We start from the raw sequence: 15,461 nt of genomic DNA, 5'->3' as shown, positions 1-15,461 counted from the left end.
TGCTTCTGTGGTCATCTTGGTAGTTCTTCTTATAGATGGAAGCATTCAATTATTTCCTTCTGTCATCTAATGTAGTTATGCCCAAGCATTTACATAGTGAAACATTGATTTACTGTATGTGACTTTTTAAAAATTTCTTCCTTATATTACTATCATGGCATTATGTTGATATGGGGAGGAAATTGTTTATGTCAGAAACGATATTGTCTATAAATTTCATTTCAGGATAAGGGAGGGTGTTACAAAATATTTGTGGTAAAAAAGAAGAGGGTGCTGTGGGAAAATTCACACATGTGCTTCACTGCCTTGGTTGGATGGTAGAACATGAGTTGGTATGCACCTAACATTTTATCTAAACCATGCATCATTTGTAGACATGCACTGGTTTCTCTGGATTGGAGAAAACTGTTTCCAGTGAATGGCACTGATTAGAGAAATTTGCCGCATTATAGTGATTGTATAATATATATAATATATACCATATAACATATGTAATCACTGTAATGCAGCAAATTTTTCTAACCAGTGCCATTCACTATATATATATTATATATTATTATATATTATATATATTATATATTATATGTATTATATACATATACTGTAGTTGTATAATATATGTACATATATAGTGGTATTATATATCTCACAGATGAAACCACAACCACAGTGCTGGCAAACTATTTGCACGGTTTATGAAAGCCCAGAGTTAAGTGCAAGGCACCCAGGGGCCATTTTCGTTGCTCGAAGTGGTGCGCCTGCGCCACCTAGTGGAACATAGGAAAGTAGTAGGTCTGTGAGATAAGCATTTTAGTTTGCAGATAGATAACAATAATAACTGAATAATATTATCAGGTAACACTTATGGGGTGCCTACCGCAGGCTATCATTTTATATATATATTAACTTATTTAATCCTCACACAATCATTATGACACAGGCACTGTTATCTCCATTTTGCACACGAGGAAACTGAGGCATAGAGAAGGTAAGTGACTTGATAATGTTCAAGGCAGGGTTGGAATTTGAACCCTGGAGGCCTGGCTCCACAGTTGCTGTTCTTAGTCACTGTGCTATGGCCTTGTAAGGCTCCTCTTTCGGAAAACACTACTCTGAGAGTCAAAGCCTATACTGAGTCTGTTGGGCTCCCTGCAGCCATTTCTTTCAGGGCAGGAGGATTGCCGAGAGAGAGGAAGAAGAATTGAAAGTTCATAATAAGAAGAATAGAAAGTTTTAGGACGGGGGAGGATCCAGAAAATTCTTGTTTTTGTTTAGGCCATGGAAATCTTTGTGCATACGTGGAAGGAGGGTGTTTGATTCTTTTGGCAGATTGTAGGGCCCTGAAATAGGTAAATGCCCAATTATACTATAAGCTTCTTGAGGGCAGAGCCCATGTCCCCTTATCCACTTCTGTATCACAGGTACTTACTCCAGCACTTGATAAGCATTGAGAGCTTAATACGTGTGTTTTTTTCCACATAACATCTGTATTGAGATAGAATTCACATACCATATAATTTAAAGTGTACAATACAATGGTTTTTCATATATTCACAGAGTTGTGCAACCATCACCACAATCAATTTTTATCACCCCAAAAAGAAAATCCAGTCTCAGTAACATTCATTTCTCATTTTCCCCAACCCCTAGCCCCAGCCCTAGGCAACCACTAATCTGCTTTCTGTCTCTATGGATTTGCCTATTCTGGGCATTTCATAATAAATGGAACCATACAATATGTTGCCTTTGGTGACTGGCTTCTTTCACTTTGCAAACTGTTTTCAAACCTCATCCAATGTGTAGCATGTAGCAGTACTTCATTCCTTTTTATGGCTGAATTATATTGCATTATATGAATTTGCCATATTTTATTTATCCATTCATCAGTTGATGAACATTTGGGTTGTTCTCCCTTTTTGGCTATTATGAATAATGCTAATGCTACTAAAAAAATTGGAGAACAGGCTTTTGTGTGTGCCATTTCTCTGGGGTATATACCTAGGAGTGGAATTCCTGGGTCATATGGTAACTGTATGTTTAACCTTTTGAGGAACTGCCAGACTCCTCCAATGGCTGCACCATGTTTTTCCATACCCACCAGGAATGCATGAGGGTTCCAATATCTCCACATCCTTGCCAACACTTATTATCTGCCTTTTTTCATTATCGCCAGTCTAGTTGGAGTGAAGTGATATCTCCTTGTGGTGGGGCTTTTGCTTTTTCATCATAGACTGATAGACTCCCAGACTGTTGGAGCTGGATGAGACAACAGCAATCGTGTTGCCCATTTGTTCATTTTACAGGAGAAGGGACTAACTCAAGGTCACAATTAGTGAAGGAGGCAGTAAAAGAATCTATATATATATATACATATATATGTATATATATATATATATACTTTTTTTTCTTTTAAAAGGTAGAGAAAACTAAAGACAGGTGTCTAAAACAGGATCAAAGAGTCTGAATTATATTATTCTTTAAAACCTAGAAGTTTCTGCAACTATAAAAACCAGAAGACAATGAATCAATAACTAATAACTGATAGTCACAAATGGTTACATTCATGGATCCTCTATGTATCTTAGCCATAGAGCAAAGTAAGCACTTTCCAGTCACTTCCATGTTTAATGCTGAAAACATCTCTACCTTACAGTGTAGTAAATGTAAATAGTTTTGGATTCTCCATCCTATAGGATTCTCTATCTAACTAGTGTCTGCGAAATATTCTTGGACATGCAAAGACTAAAAAAGTCCATTATCTACATGCCCTTCCCCCAAGGGTTACTCAAAGCAGCATTTCAGTTGTGTGAGAAATTAATCAAAATAAGGAATTCGGGAATGAGGAAGATGTTTATATAAAAGAAAAGGCAGTAAACAACCAAGACAGAAAAACTGGGTTAACTATTACTGCAGTTTGAAATCTCAATACAAATGTAAAAATATATATATATTCTTTTTTAAAGAGAAGACACCTGGTGTAAGATTTTAATAATGGCCCGAATCATGATTTATGCCGGCAACCCCCTGTAGCAGGTGAGCTCCGGGACGGTCCCAGGGGCCCACTGTGCCTGTGGACACCCTGTGCTGGGCTTGGAGTGGGCGCAAGGAGACAGGCTTGGTCTAAGCTCTTCCCAGGCCGTCTCTTGCTTCTCGCTTGATGAATGTGGAGTTCCTTCACCCTCCCCTCGGGTCTTCTTAAACTTTTCTGTTTGAGGAATGTGAATGACACATTTCCCTAGTTTTCGGTGGCGACATTTCTCTATTTTATCTCTTCAGTCTTTTCGGTGGTGTTTAGGGGAGGCGTGTCGCTCGCCATCTTGGATCAAGGGGGAGAGGACCAGTTTAGCATGGACTTAAGGCGCTTCCTGAGGTGATGACGGTGGGGACACAATCGCACGTCCTTGAACAAGACTTTGCAACCCTTTCTTCCCCTGTTCCCCCTCCTCCAGCATCCGGCCAAGAAAATTGATTCCTCCATCTCCAGGCCAACCAAATCTAGCGTGGATAGGATGCCTGGCTTTCTCTTGGGCATCCGTGTATCCCAAATGATACCCATCCTGTCCTCCTGAGCTTCTGTCTCAACTCCGCTGGAGCGGGCGCGGCAGGGCTAGCAGTGGGAGCGAGGGGCTGGGGTTCTGCCCGGGACGGGCTGGGAAGCAGGGTGGCTGCGGGGGTGAGGAGCTGCAAGAGCCGGGCCGGCCTGACACCACCTGGCGGAGTCCTGGGGAAGAGTCTTAAAGGCGCGCGCTCCTCGGCGCTCTGCGCACTCCAGCAGTAGCCGCGGAGATTTCGCCTCCCTGTTCTGACCGGCGCCTGGGAAGGTAAGTGCTGTCCATCAGCCGGAGTCCGGGTCGGGTGGGGGCGGCCCTGGGTGACCCCGCGCTCGCCAGGCTCTGGCTTGGGCTGTGGTTGGAGGGCGGCGCCCAAGTTTTCTGAAGGCCTAGGAGCGCAGCTGGAGCGGTGCAGCGTAGGGGCGGGATTGGAGCGGGTGGCCGCGGACTGGGGCCGTCTGGGGGTGGCCTTGCCCCGCGGGGCTTCGGCAAGAGGCATCCGCGCGTGGCGCACGCCGGAGCCCCGGCCCCGCGCCCAGCGCACTTGGCGCGCTCTGGTCGCGGTCCGGTAGAGCCCTAGCCTGCTGGAGTGACCACCCTGCTCCGCGCCTTCCTGCCCGCCGGGGTCGCTTTCCAGCCCGCTCGCCCCGCGGTCGCGCCCGGTCACGCCGGCAGGTTGCGCTCGGCGGCCGGCCAAGCCTGTCCCGGTCCCGCCGCGCCCGCGCCCGGGGCCACCCCTCCCGGCCTCTCGGCGCTGCGCCCCTCGCCTTCCCCATCTCCAGCCGCTCGCTATTTTCACACCTCCCAGTGCCCCGGCCCCGGCGCCTGATTCAGTGCTTAGTAATTAATTTGGCATTTCAGAATGGTCAGCGGGCTGGATAATGGGCGCATTCATCCCCCGGGCTAATCTGAACAGAGGTGGGAAGAAAGGCTTTCACAGACAGAAAATGCCATTCGCTGAGCGCTCAAAGGGGCTGTCACTCCCAGAATAAATCGCCGCCGCGCCCGCCGGCTTCTCTGGCCATTTCTATACAGCCCCGGCCGCGCCGCGGACCCGCCGGCCTCGGCCCCGGCTCCCGGGAATCACTCACTCGAGTGCCTTCGACGGGAAAGTCGGGCGAGAGAGACCGGGGCAGGGGACTAAAGGAAACGCGGAAGCGTGGGGCTCCGGTTAAGGCCGCAGGGGACAAAGAGCTTGATTAGAAAATAAAATGCTAAACTGGAAGGAGGCGCAGCTAATTCAAGGCGTGGACGTTGGAGCTGCGGCCTGGGGAGCCTCTGTCCAAAACCCCTCTTTTCGCAAAAAAGAAGGACCCGTGGCCCAGAGCCGTCCATAGTGTGCCTGTGGCCACACAGCAAGTTTCTAGATTTCCCAAATTGTTAAGTGGAATCCAATGCACAAGAGCAGATCGCAGAAGCAGGGCCAAATGGTGCAGTCCCGACCCTCACAGATATTTAATTTTGGGTTCTCTGAGATATCAGCTCTTTCGCCCGCAGGGCTGGGGAGGTGACACCGTGACCTCCAGCCCTCCACTCCTGCCCGCACCCTAGGGTCTGCCTGGGGCATCAGCTGAGCTGGTGACGACGGCCGGCTTTATCCTTTGACCTCTTCTCAACCCGGAGTGTTGGGTACAAATGGACTCAGGACTCTGAAAGCTGGGGCCTTTCCCCTGGCGGCGCCTCTCGCCCTCTGGCAAAGCCGATGGTGCACTGCAGCCCTAACCCTGCGGACCAAGTAGCCTTCGGGTGGGCAGGGCCGGCGTGGCTCTATCCAGGGTGAAGTTCCAGGCACTTGATTTTCCTGCGGTGGGGGCTCACCGTGTTTCCACCTCGCGGGGCCCAGTGGGACCCTCCCATCGGGGGAAGACAAGGAGCTGCGGTTCTAAGTTTGAAGCTCGTTTGAGAGGCTGGAATGACAAGGGAAGCAGCTGGCCGGAAGGGGTGTTTCTGGAATGGCCAGATGGGTGTCCCAGGGTGTGTAGGGGATTGAATCCCATGCGATTCACCAGCTTCTGAATGGAAGTCACTCCTCCCTCGAATCTCAGTTTTGTTGCCTGCAAAGCAAGAATGAAATGAGATCACATTTGGCTCCAAGTGCACGCGCCGGCCCTCAGTAGAAGGATCCCACACACCATTCACACCTCCCACTACCAATCCAGCGGCCCACGCCCCTGGCATCTCTCCAAGTCTTCCCCAGTGCCTCTCCTTGGAACTTTAGTGACTATCGATTTTTTTCTCACCCACCTTTGCTGCTCTTGGGTTTTGGTGTCCCCCTCTCCTTGAAATCACACACTGTAAGATCTGGGAGGGGGCCCTTCAAAGATTCTAGGGCCATTGTACAGATGGTAATACTGAAACCTGAAGTGGCCTGCCAGTGTCACACAGCTAGTTAGTCATCTGGCTTGAACTAGAGTGGATTTCACAGCACAATAGTGAATATCATACTCTGGGCATCAGCCCCTGGCCCTACCCCCAAAGAGAGCTTTCCTGGGCCTAGGGAGGGATCCCAAACATTGCATTTTAAACAAGCTGCCCAAAGCATTTTGATGTAATTGATACAGGGACTATATTTAGGGAAATGCAGCCTAAACTGGGCTTTTCCCCCTGCAACTCCTTCCCTCCCAGGACCACAGACCCAGCTTGCTTCCTGTGGCTCATACTTTGATCAGCAGAACAGTCTTGACTCTCTCCTTTTTCTACTGGAGGCTTCCAGTGGATGGCGTCTACTTCTAGGAGATACCTCTGGATTCCCTGAACGTGCAGCCTATGAGGGAGCCGCTGTAGGTGAGCTGAGCACCCTGGCAGATGAGGAGTGGCCTAACTGGGCTGCAGACTCATTGGACACTGAGCCCCAGATCTAGGGGCCTCCTCTTACCAAATACTCTTTGGCAGTTGGAGCTAACAGTGCACTGCAGGCCCCACACAAGTAGTACACATGTGCCCAGAAGCTCCCTTCGCAAGGCAAACCCTGCCCACACCAGGGACAGAGCAGCCCACCATAGCCGATCCGAGCCAGCAATAACCCAGGGGCGGGCTGTGGCCCAGAATGCCCAATACCTGCCCCTTTACCTCCGGGGCTCAGAGGAGAGAAGGTATGCAGGGTGGGGGGTGGGCGGAGTAGGGAGAAGGTCTGGAAGAGTGGAAGAAAATGGGTGTGGGGAGGAAAAGCTGTTAGGAACAGAAAGGGGGCATGGGAGGGGACGAGTTCCTATTTATGTAAGCCATTTGTAGCTGTGGATTGTAAAACTAGGCAGGATTCTCTGGAGTAATTCATAGTGTTTGGACAAGACAAACATTGTTCTGCTTTAAACAAACCTCCAGAAAGGTCAGCCTGGTTCATCCCTTTGCTGCAAGTTGCTGAGACTATCCAGATGATGAGAAAATCAGATCTTAGCTGAGGGGGCCGGGGCAGGAGGCAGTTGTCTCCTGAGCCCTTTGGATCCAGGGTGAGGGCACCCAGCCCAGGGAGGGTCCTTATTTCCTGCTGAAAGGGGCTGATTCTCACTCTGGAGCCAGGAGATGTGGTGTGTGTGTGTGTGTGTGTGTGTGTGTGTGTGTGTGTGTGTGAGTGTGTGTGTGTGGTGTGTGTATCACACACAATGAGATTTTGATGACACCAAGGACCATCCAAGTTCTGGGGCAAGACCAATATGATCTGCAATGGGGTGAAGAATTGCTGGGAGACGAAGTTTCATGGATTCAGAACCGAATTAGACCCACTAAACCCAAGCCCAGATATGTTCCTGGGCACCAAGAAATCTCTGTTCCTTACATATGGACACATTGGCTGGGCCCCTCTGTGTTCACTTAGCAAACATTTTTTAAGTGCCTACTATGTGCTAGGTGTTGGACATGTAGTAATAAGCAACGAAGATGTCGCACCGAGTCATGGGACCTATAGTCTGGCTTAGCCTCTCCCTCCCTGTCTTCCCTAAGAAGAGAGACTTCTCACAATTTCACTTCTGGCCTCTCCACCATCACCACTGCCTCCACAAACCCCTTGGCTCAGACATAAAATGTCAGTTCCCAGACTGGGCCCGACAGCCAGGACAGTGTTCTGTAAGTGTGAGCCGCCATGGTGGTTGTGATTGTGACTATGGCTGTGATTGTGACCATTGTGAGGATGATGATAATTGTGGTTGTGGTTGTGGTTGTGATTGTAGACTCTACTCTTGAGGGTTCTAGCTGACCTCAAGCTGAAGCGAATACTTTTTATTGATACATATTATTCATGCTCATTGACTAATTATTAATTAGTAAAGTATTATTAACATCAATTCCAGTCTTTCTATACTGCTAGTTGTCACTGTCCTGTACATGATCTCCAATTGTTCAGGGCAGCTTGTCATCCTCTCAAGACTGTGGTGGCCCTGTGGTAACCATGGTGATGGTAATGGCACTGGATTAGCTGGTTCCACGTAACTTTATAAAAATTATATTTGTTTAGGGCTTTGGACACTTCAGGGTCTTTTGAATATGCTTTTTTACTCACTATTCCTGATATCCACAGAAGACTTGGATGGATGGATGGATGGATGGATGGATGGATGGAATGAAGGGAAGGAAGGAAGGAAGGAAGGAAGGAAGGAAGGAAGGAAGGAAGGAAAGAAGGAAGGTAGGAAGGGAAGAGGAAGGGAGGGAGGAAGGAAGGAGATAAATAATATTACCATCCACATTTTTTAGAAGAGAAAATTGATGCTCAGAGAGGTAAAATGACTTGCCCACTCTCTTAGCTCAGGCTGCTATAACAAAATACCATAGATTGGGTGGCTTAAGCAACAAACATTTATTTCTCACAGTTCTAGAGGCTGGGAAGTCCAAGACCAAGGTGCCAGCAGATTTGGTTCCTGGTGAAGTCTGTCTTCCTGGTTTGCAGACAGCTGCCTTCTTGCTGTGTTCTCACATGGTGGAAAGAGAGATTATGTCTCTCATCTCTCTTCTTATAAGGGCACTAATCCCATCATTGGGGATTAGGGCTTCGACACATGGATTGGGAGGGGGGCACAATCATTGAGTTCATAGCACCCACAGTCTCAGAAGTGTAAAGGTCAGGGAGTGTGTGGGATCGGAGCACAATGCGAGTAGTCTTTTTGGGCCTGCACTCTCCTGCAGACCACCTAAGGAACTCCCTGCAAACAGAGCTAGGAACCTGGGCTCCCTGGGAGACCCCATAAACCAGGTGCCCAGCCAGAGCCTAGGAAGTAGCTTTCTAGGTTAGGTCATATTCATCCAGCCTATGTGTGGTTTCTGGCATCATTTTGGGGCTAGGGTGGTGGCACTCCTTGCCTGATGTTAGCATCAGTGAGAGAGAGGTCCCCTCCTTCCACCCAAATCCTACTTTCCTTTAATACCTTATCATGGTTGAATAATTCATGTGCTTAACCAATCTGTTTGGAATCAATGGTCCATGTCTGTTTTCATCCTGTACTACCTCTTGGAATTAAGCTCCCTAAATTTTTCCCTGTGTGATGTGCAGACCAGTAATGCCTCATTTTACTGACATTTGGGGAAAATAAGCTGTTCCACATAGTTGATTTTTGCAGTTAACAGAAGATTACTCCCTGAAGCCTAGACATTTTTCATGAAAAGGATTTTTTCCATCAGAATCATAATTTTCCCCCCACCTAAGTCAGTAGGACCAAATATAGGAGGTGTTCCCTAGGTGTGGTTGAATGGGTAACCACAATCTAGTTCGATAACTCAGTCATCTTTAGCAACATCAGCTCCTCGGCAATCCGCTCCGCCTCCCTGCCTCAGTTTCCTCATTTGTAAACTGGGGGACACTGGATGGATGCTTTCTAAGGGCTGCTCCTACTCTCTAGCTCCACTGGGCTCTAATACAGCAATGAATCTGGGTGGGACCCGCCCTGAGTCGCTGGGTGGTGGCTGGGGTAGAATCTACTGTCAGCTGTCACTTCTCGGTGTAACATGTTCAGCAGTCACCATTCCTCCAGGACCCTAATCTGTGGTTCTCTATGACTCTGGGAGAACAGAAGATGCCTGGCCTGACGTCAGCTTACAAATGCTTCTAAGCGAAGAATTTCTGACTGAAGTCCCGATACTGTGGCTACTCTTCTCTCAAATGCTCAGGAGACTATTGACTTGCTTCTGGAATGTGTTCTAAATCATCAAGGGTGCTGCAACTCTGTCCTCCAGAAAAGGGGGTTTACAATATCTTAACACAAAGAGCAAGCACTTGGCAAGCTTACGTTGGAGGCACTGAACTCAGCATTGTGGCAGGTAAAGAACAGTGAGACGTGGCCACTACTCATGAGAAGAAGAACCAAAGGAAGGTTTCACAAACATTTCAAGACCAGAGTGTTAGCATTCCCTCTTTTTGTTCCTTTCCTTTACCCCAGGCTCATCTTTTAAGATTTGCAAGGGACCCTCTCAATTCTGGCATTTCTGGGATGTTGGTGTATTAGCTTCCTTAGGCCACTGTAACAAATTCCTACAAAGTTGGTGGCTTCAAACAACAAAAATGTATTCTCTCACCGTTCTAGAGGCCAAAAGTTCGAAATCACTATCACTGGATTGAAACCAAATGTTGTCTCCCTCCAGAGGCTCTGGAGGAGAATGAGTTCCTTGTCTCTTTCAGCTTCTGCTGGCTACTGATATTCCTTGGCTTGTGTCTGCACCACTCTAACTCCTGCCTCTGTCTTCACATGGCCTTCTATCTTGTCAGCTCTCTCTCTGCTAATCTCTTATAAGGACACTTGTGATGGCATATCATCCATGATGATAGTCCCATCTCAAGATCCTTAATTTAATCACATCTGCAAAGACCCTTTTCAGCAGTATGAGGTAACATTCATAGGTTCCAGGGTTTAAGACATGGATATCTTTTGGGGAACATTTTTAAGCCTTCCATAGCTGGGCACCACCATCAGTGATCTATAATTCTGTGGTCTTTGACGAATTTTAATGAATTTGTAGTGCATTCCTATTCTGTGTCAGGCAGTCTGTTAAACACTGGGGATTCAGAGGGGAAAGACACAGTTCCTTCTTCAAGAAGCTCATGAACTAGTTAGGGAAACAATATGATATGAAGAGCTATGGGAAAAAGCAACTCCAGGGCCTTGGAGGCACCCAGGATGCATCCCAAAGAGTTCAAATTACTTATCAAGGTCTGCAGTGCTCTGCATACCCTGGCTTGTGCCTGCCTCTCTGACCACACTTCCTGCCACTCCCCATCTTGCTCACCAAGCCTCCATCAAGCTCTTCTTTCCTGTTCCTTACACAAGTCAAGCTCTGCCACAGGACTTTTGCACCTGCTGTTTCCTCTGCTTGGAATACACATTCTCCTACCACCCGCCCCACCCACCCCCTTATCCTGCAGCTCCCTTCCTCACTTAACTCTGCTCTACTGGAGCCTTCTCAGAGACCACCCTCTTCTTGCCTCCAAGTACCTTGTCTAAAATCTACCTCTCCTGGCATTCTCTGTCCCCTCCTCCGCTTTGTTTGTGTTTCCCACACTTAACACAATCAAGGTGCTGCTGTCTGGGCCATCTCTACCTCCATAAGTATTTTGAGATATGATGACTAGGATTTCCTAGAAGATCATAGATGCATCTTGTTTTCATTTCCAGTACTCTTCCTGAGAATGTATTTAGCCTCTTTGGGCCTTATTAGCAAAATGGGCTACATTTCAAGTGGGTCAGGGTGGTGGGGTGGGCTCTTCCCGGGGGAATTTGTAAATATGAGAAGTCAATTTTCAGTTGTCATAACGACTGGTGTGTGTGTGTGGGGGGGGGGGATGGGACCTACTGGTATTTAGTGGACAGGGGTCAGAGATGTTAAATGTCCTCTAGTGGTCAGGACGGATCTGCCCAGTAAGGATTTTCTGATCCTGAATGCCAATAGTATTTCTGTGGAGAAACAATCTCCACACAAACAATCTCAAAAACAACAAGGTTGTATTTGAGTCCTAAAATAGTATTTTTTGACATTAACTGATAACCTTTCATCCTGTAAGAGTATTTCAAATTATTTCTCACCAAATGCATCGCCTTCTGCCAAGCCTGTCTGTGTTCCACAGTCCATTCAAACACCCTCTTGAGACCCTCCCATTCACTCTGCTCCTCTTGGCATCACTCCGGTGTCACCTCTAAATTTTGAGGTTATACTGAAGGGACTCCCTCCTTCAGATTTTGTCTAAATATTCAATGAATTGCGCCCCATCTCTGGGCTCAGAGGCCCCCTCCCTCCCCCACTATTTTCTCCACCTAGAGAACCGTCCTTTATTTGCATCCTTTGTTTCTTGCCGAAGGCCAGGCTTCCATCCATGACAAAACTTTCCCCCACAGTGCTCCATTTTCTTTATTTTAATAGCATTCAGGGTGGGACCTTGTCAAAAGCTTTTTGCAAATGAAAATAAATTACATCTGCTGGTTCCCCCTATCCACAGGCATTTCACCCCTTCAAAGAGCTCTGGTAGATTAAAGGATTTGCCAGATTTGGGGTTTGGATGGCTTCTATGCCCAACTCCTGAATCCTCAGCCAAGAAGCCTGCAATAGGGGAGGCCTGAACTGAAGATGCAGATAAACAGCATTGAAGAAATGGGTACATCTCCGGGAACCTTACTCACTGTCCAGGCCTGCCCTCCCATGTTCTAAAACCTTTTCCAGAACAGTCACAGCTCCTGAAATCCTGTCCAGGGACCTGGGATGGATCCCTTGAGCCATGTCCATGAGGCTGATTAGGTGAGCCCGGTGCTAGAAGCCTTGAAATGAGAAGATGCCCCTAATTCTTCCAGGGTGAGGGATCTGGGAGCCAGATCTGAGGACCATGAGTATAAAACAAAAGCACCTCTTAACTATCACATATTGAGCATCTACTCTGTTCCAGCTTCTTTCCTTTCAAATACATCTTTGTAAGCACCTAACAAACCTATAAGGTAAGTGTGATGACCCCAATTTCACCATGAGAAAACATGCTCAGATGGGTAAAGCAACTTGCTCAAGGTCATACAGTCGGTAAATGGTGAATTGGAACCAAGCTTGGTCTAAGTTCTTTCCATTTCTGAAAGAAACAATCAATCTAGGCCACACTGACCCCTTTGGAGAGGCCAGATGCTGGGATTACCTCAGCTGCTACAATTTCCAGCCTAAATTGGGAGTCCTGGAAATCAAATCATTTAATATCTGTCCTCTTAACTGAACCAGACATGCTCAGAAGCACAGTCGAGCCAGATCACGGCTCATACTTCTGGTAAACTTGACTCCCTTCTCCTGTCTGGAGATGGCTGAGACCCATTTGTGTCAGAAAGCTTATGGCAGCCAATCCTGTCTTGCTCATAGGTGCTAAGAGCTCCAAACACTGGAACCAGGCCATTTTAGTTCAAATCCCTACTCCTCTATTTACCAGAGATGTGATCTTCAGCAAATTCCTTCTCTGTGTCTCAGTTTCCTTCTATGTAGAATGGAAATAATAGTACACCTATCTCATAAGATTATTATGAGTTAATGATTGATAAAGTGCTTAGCAGAGTGCTTGGCACACAGTAAGCATTATATAAATGCTTGATGTAAAGACTAAAAACCTTAGTCACGCCCACGATGAAAACCCCACAGGTCATATCATTTCTCCTAAGCCCTTACTCTCTTCCTGTCTTCCTTTCTCACAAACCATTAGCCTGTGCCATCTGGTGCCCCCATCCTTGGGATAAGCCCTCCCCTGCATCCTCACCCTGCTCACTGATAGTTTACCTGCCTACACGCTTACCCCACAGCCTTACCCCACGCACACTGCAGCGCCCTTCAGTGGGGCTGCTCTTCTCCCACACCACACATACCAATGCCCTCATGAGGGGACTGTTGTCTTCCTCAGTCCCCAACGTGCCTTCCATCTTCATTAAGAACAACAACAGAACCCTGCTCCTTAAAGGCCAGAACCACACAAGCTCTTCTACCGCCCACATCTCATCCTTGGAATCTCCTCTCCATCTAGGTCACTCCCCTTTCTTTGAAGACACCAGCACGGGTTCAGTTTTCATCTCTGCCCCAAGCCCTGATGCTGCTCCCGAGTGTCTTTAGTACCCAGGGGGACAGACTGTTGGGTACCTTGACCTCATTATCTCCAGTCACCTTCAGCTCTGCTTCCCAGCAGACAACCCCCTCTTGCCCTCAGTGGGCCGTGTCATCACCCAAAGCTGTTCCACTCCTGGACTCTTCAATTCAGACATCTGGTTTTGGACCACAGTCTCCTTAGTTATTCCCCACCACACCTCTTCTTCTATTTTCCTGAATCTGTTAGACCATCTCTGTCTGACAGAACTTTCGCTGCTGATGGAAACGTTCTTTATTGGTGCTATCCAAATCATGGGCAATTGTGAAAGTGAGCTTTACATTTTATTTAATTTTAATTCATTCAAGTTGAAATTGAAATAGCTACATGTGGCTACTAGCTATTGTAGTGAACAGCAGAGGTCGAGACCCCTGGCCTCTCTCTTCCCTCTTCTGGCCATGCCCTTCATTTCCTTCTGTCTTTCGCTTTGTCTTCATGGCCCATCACATCAGCCACCCTCTTCCCCTTGTCCTCCTGTCCCACCTCCTGGAACAAACCCTCAATTCTAGATTAATCCAATTCTGCTTTCTCTAGGTCTACACAGGGGGCTGCTGAACACTGCTGGGGCGGGGAGTCCAGTGACTTCGCTGGTTTGCATTCTTTCTCATAGATAATCGCCAACTTCAATAGGACCTTTATCTGCCCAGCAAACATTATCCTCTTTTCTGTAATGATCTCATCAAACCTTCTCCGCTGTCCCAAAGCTTCAATGCTCTCACCTGTTCCCTCACTCTCAGCAGGTGGTGTCACTTCCTATTCCACTGAAACAAGGTAAGCTTTCAGACCACCTGACCACCAATTTTACAAAGCTGGTTTTATCTGTCTTCAACCTTCTCCTGCTGCTCCTTCCTATCAACATGTTTAAATAGCCTTATCTTATAAACAACAATAAAAAATCCCAATCTTCCCTCAATCCCATGCCACCTCCCTGCTATCACCCTATCTCTTTCCTACCACTTGTTTTCACACTTCTTGAAAGTTGTCTACACTCCCTATCTCCACTTTCTCACCTCCCATTCACTCCATAACCTGAGGCAGTCTGGCTTCTGTCCCCACCACCCTTTGACCACTGCCAGTCAAGGTCACCAATGGCTTCCTTGCAGTTCAATCCAAAGGACTCCTTTCAGATCTTATCTTGACCTTGAAGGCATGTGACAGTGCTCACTGCCCCTCCTTCCTTGAAACTCGCCTGTTGGTTTCTAGGACGCTGGAGTCTCCTGTTTTCCTCCTCCTATTCTGGCGACTTCTGAGTTTTCTTGAATCTGCCACATTCACCTCTTTCTAGGGTGATCCTCGGGCTTCAGGTAAGGCTGGGTGCCAAGAATGGCAGCTTCCCCTCCCAACACATTCCTTGAAGAAACACGTGGGAATTTACTTTCTCACCCAAGAGCCACACTGTTGTGTTTTGAACTCCACTTTGCATCATGGATCCCGCTGCTTAGAGCCTGACATGCCTTTGCGGGTGTGTATTTATAACCCCCACTTTGAGATGCTTTCACAACACTTGGACATCTGGTTTTTTCATTTGTCCCCTCAAAAGGCGGTATGTTTTAGGAAGGGACACTGACAAATTAGAGGGCATTGGGAGTCTGCAGAGTAGTCAGAAAACAATGTCCTATGAGAAATCTTTAAAAGAACTGGGAACATTTTGTCTAGAAAATACAAAACTGAGGGATGATAAGGAGCTGATTTCAAAACTTTAGAGAGGCAGAACCTTGGTCTGGGCTGCTGTGTCGGATTGGAATTGGACCGGCTGGGAGGTAGGTGGGTTTGAATGGAGGGAGAAAAGTTCTACTGTGTCCAGAATGTTCCAGACCTCCAAGATACAAGGTGAGACAGTCCTG

At 47.4% G+C, this 15,461-nt stretch overlaps 1 protein-coding gene across 1 annotated transcript in view; it reads left to right on the top strand.

The window, feature by feature from the left end:
• Window positions 1-3,694: 3,694 nt before the first annotated feature.
• Window positions 3,695-15,461, top strand: part of NTN1 (netrin 1) — a 197,134-nt gene continuing 185,367 nt past the window's right edge. The window contains exon 1 of the mRNA XM_019755250.3: window positions 3,695-3,821. The gene's annotated coding sequence lies outside the window, so the exon portion shown is untranslated. The remainder of the gene's footprint in view (window positions 3,822-15,461) is intronic.

Source organism: Rhinolophus sinicus, chromosome 12 (assembly GCF_057876585.1).
Source record: "Rhinolophus sinicus isolate RSI-liver-muscle chromosome 12, RSI-T2T, whole genome shotgun sequence".
Taxonomy (NCBI): domain Eukaryota; kingdom Metazoa; phylum Chordata; class Mammalia; order Chiroptera; family Rhinolophidae; genus Rhinolophus; species Rhinolophus sinicus.
Note: the sequence above shows the minus strand (reverse complement) of the source record. Positions and strands in the feature narration are given on the sequence as shown.